This window comes from Sinohyriopsis cumingii, chromosome 1 (genome assembly GCF_028554795.1).
Source record: "Sinohyriopsis cumingii isolate HCF-2022 chromosome 1, ASM2855479v2, whole genome shotgun sequence".
Taxonomy (NCBI): Eukaryota; Metazoa; Mollusca; class Bivalvia; order Unionida; family Unionidae; genus Sinohyriopsis; species Sinohyriopsis cumingii.
In genome coordinates, this window is record NC_142961.1 from 161,231,628 (window position 1) to 161,235,905 (window position 4,278).

Genomic DNA, 4,278 nt, shown 5'->3' on the forward strand with positions numbered 1-4,278 from the left:
GTGTTTTTAACTTTTTTAAGTTTCTGGAGTTGATATTGAGACGAACCAGACATAACTGACTTACAATAATCCAGTCTTGAAAGTACTAATGAAAACACAAGTGTTTTAGTGGCATCAACTGAAAGATATTTGCGAATGGAGCTGATGCGTCTCAGCTCAAGATATGCAGCCTTGCATATGTTCATGACATGTTGGTGCAATGTGAGAGTACTGTCCAGAGTAACACCTAGGTTTCGTACTGATTGTGTGAATTTAATGTTGGTGTTGCTTATATTTGGTGTCTGAGGTAAGGGATGTGAATGAGAAAGTCTTTTGTGTTGTGATCAAAATGGCCTCAGTTTTATCATTATTCATCTGCAGCTTGTTACATGTAATCAATGATTTCAGATCAGAAATGCACCTCTCTACACCTTGGATGGTAGCATCAACTTCAGTTGGGTGGCTAGATTTGATAATTTGGGTTTCGTCAGCTCACAATTGGTGAGACACTTGGTGGATGATGATCTATGACACTTGAGAGCAGCTGAGTGTGTATAATTAATAGAACAAGTCCAAGAACAGACCCCTGTGGAGCACCACACCATAGATCAAATGGGCTGGAATGTATTCCATGTGCAGATACAATTTGTGTCCTGTCGACCAAGTAGGACCTGAGCCACCGTAAAGCTGTATCATGAATGCCAAATACATACAGGAGACGGTTAAGTAATATATCATGGTCTATAGTGTCAAATGCTGCAGACAAATCAAGGAGGACGAGGCTTGTAATCTTTCCGCTATCCAAAGCAGAGAGTAGGTTATTAATTACTTTTAGAAGAGTAGTTTCAGTACTGTGGCCAGGGAGATATGCAGACTGAACATTGCTAAACATACTGTTTGAATTCAGATGAGATACAAGTTGGGATAGAACAAATTTTTCTAAGATTGTTTTTATATGAATGTGAGATTAAAAACTGGGATGTAATTCTTGCATATCACAGGAATAAGGTATGTTTCTTTGAAAACGACTCTAGTGTTTTCATTAGATGGAACAAAAAGTAATTGTATTAGCTTGTCGCCCTCGGATGCACCCAACAAATTTTCAACATGGCTGACAAGTCAGTTATAGCTCATAATTCCTGGACTTGAGACAATAAACAATTCCTAGTTTGGCTTGGTCTACAATATCTGATGTTTTATTTAATTTGCCACGTCTGGTGTTTGTTTTAGCCTCATGTCATTTTAATATACACTGTAATTTAAAAAGTGAAAAGACATCATGAGTATTGGAAAGAAGTATAAATATAATTAATTTATTAATATCATTAATCTGACAAGAAAAAAACTACTTAGATATGATTCAGACAAATTGTAGATTACTACTGTTAATATCCTCTGTTTATTGTTGTTGTTGTTATTATTATTATTATTTACAAAGATAGATAGATAGATAGATAGACTACACACATGGTGTTTTACGGATCGCCCACTCAAACCGGTGGACGAGGACACAGGGGAAGGGGATTAAGTGCCCATTACGCGTAGTCTGGTGGATTTTACGCCCATTTTAGCGGAAATCTACTTAATCTAGTGGAAGTCTGTAGCGAATTTTATTGCTGCGGTAGTGGGTTTTATGTCACCCTTCACTGATTCTATTGTGTAAGGAAATATAGTCAGAATATTTCCATCTTTACGACCGTGATTTTTAACTTCTTGCTGACAAAGGGTTGCGTAATGTTTATGACACTCAGCTAAAGGTCATAGGCCAAAGCGGATGGCTGGTTATGTGCTTATTCTGTAAGTAGACGGTTGAGTAGGCTAGCCGTTTCAAAGGGATTAAGCTCTTTGCGTCGCTAAGAAGGCCAGATTTCTGCGTTCACATCTACATGAGAAAAGATTTGTGCCGAGCGCCACCGACCATCAAACGAGGCGTATCAGCCAGTGGGAATTAGAGGAGCTAGTGTCTGAGACAGACAGGGGGACAATCAAATATCTAGCGATACCTGTGTAAAATTAGTGAGTTCACGACGTTTGAAAAGAGCAGAGGATACAAAGAAGTATAAAAAAGAATTATGTGGGTTAACGACCGCTCCGAGCGAGAGACTCGTAAAAAATCGGGAAGTGGAATTGAACTGGGAAACAATAGAAAGCTTTTGCAGGTAAGAACTATCTCAGCCGAATATTTGTGTTGACGTGTGGTGATAGGAATTTAATAGACTGTGTAATATAACGTATAGCTACTTTAGTAGGACATGAAACATAACATATCATATAATTATTAGAGAATATTACATCATAGTGTATATTTGAATCTATTAGAAAGTATAACTGGCGATGTGTATTTGCATTTGTCTGTATGCAGACTAAGAAATGTGTGAGATGGACATTGTGGATTTGTATGCATATATATTGAATTAGTTTTATTTGGATCATTCTATGTAATTCGTAGGACACAGGCAATATGTACGTCTACCGTAACAACGGTAGACTGCTGTGTCAGAATATTTAGATGGTGTTTGCGTGTATTACAAAATTTCGTTACGTAATATTATTTGTAAGTAGAGCAAGGAGAGTATGGAAGGAGCAGACCCTAGTGTGTGAGAGGGCCTGGTCAAGTGATCGCCATTTATCTGACGAGAAGTCCATGAGAGAGAGAGAGAGAGAGAGAGAGAGAGAGAGAGAGAGAGAGGTATATTAGGAGATGAGTATAGTGAGAACCGGAAGTATGTCCCTTATATTTTTTACAGGAAGTTCCCAGGGTGCTCGTAAGAGACGGCACTAAACTCTCTAGAGAGGGAAGGAGGCAGTACGAGAATTAGTACAGAAGGCGTGAAAAACGAAAGAGTACAAGAAGTAGCTCAGGAAGGGCGCAGGAGGAAGGAGAAATTTTGCAAGGAGCGGCACAGGAAGAGTGCAGGAGGGAAGAAGTGAGAATAGAAGACCAGTTAATGTATTAATTTATGAGTGGCGTGTAATAGTTTTATTTATTATTAATATTGATTAAATTAATTATATTTTACATTGAGTTTGTTCATGTATTTAGGCTGTCGGCATTGCTGACTGGAGGCTAGTTAGTCATTCAGAATTTAAATGTCCACTTTTCTGCCGTATTAGCCCTAATACTGCAGACGAGCTGTGACATTGTATTCTCTCTGCGAGTCGACAAACTAAACAAACTGATGGGAGAAACCCCGACAGCGTAAAACCCAGCCATGGCAGATATCAATTTCATACCGTTACCTGTACAAACTCGACAGTGGTAACATTTATTGTGATATTTATCAGTGGGATATCTAGCGATGCATAAAGACGAACGCGCGTAACGTAGAAGAAAATGAGGTTATAAATTTCATCGATATCTTCCTACCCTTTTAATTATGTAGCTTACGGGCCCCGAGTGGCCGAGTGGTCTAAAGCGCTCACCATTCCGAATTACTGCCATCTCACCTCTGTCTCCGTGGGTTCTAGTCTCAGGCTCGGCTAACGTGGATACGTGAGAAAGCCTGCCTGTAGCTTCTCGTGGGTCAGTCGTTCTTCCCAGGGTTCTTCCTCCACCACTTATACTGGCCGCCATGTAGAGTCTATTTTGTGCTGGAAAATAGCGCTAAACCCTACAGCAACAACAACATGCAGCATGCATCTCAAGAAATTGCCTAGCAACATTTTACATGTACATGTTGTTCTGCATCAAGCATATTCTTTCTCAATAATTTATATTTCATAAACGTGTTTTATGTGCTGGTTAATAATTTGTCATAGTTTCCCCTTTATTTAGATACTATTTTCAGTACCCATTTTGAAGAAATTAATGAATGCACTAATACATATAAAATTCCATTATAGATTACAAACGAACGCCGTACTGTTTATATCAGACATGTGCGATCAAGAATACTGGAACATTATTACATGCATGTCATAATTCTTTTCAAAGTTTATTCTGTAAGAATAACATGGCATCATATATTAAAATATAAGAGATACACTAGCTAAACAACGTAAGGTTTTTTCTGCACTTTAAATTTTGAAAATAGTATTGGTTACGAAAGAGTACGGCATCTTTTTTAAAGGCATGGATTTGTGTACGCTGCACCGGATGTTACAGTATGGAGAGGGATAACCGCCTTAATTATATGCGTCTATTTCCTAATCTTCCTTGATGCATTATTGTAAATGGCTGCTTCCAAGTGCTACTTTCATAATTCTATCAATGTATATTGTATTTTCATTGATGCAAATTGTACGTGGCAGTTTGCAAGTGCTACTTTCCTTCTGCATTATTGTAAAAGACTGCTTGCA

General features: G+C 38.3%; 1 long non-coding RNA gene across 1 annotated transcript; it reads left to right on the forward strand.

Annotated features, from left to right (window-relative positions):
* The first annotated feature begins 1,590 nt into the window (after positions 1-1,590).
* Positions 1,591-2,998, forward strand: LOC149808252 (uncharacterized). The gene is made up of 2 exons (XR_016419701.1): positions 1,591-2,138; positions 2,727-2,998. It is a non-coding gene; the product is annotated as an uncharacterized LOC149808252 (long non-coding RNA).
* Positions 2,999-4,278: the final 1,280 nt, after the last annotated feature.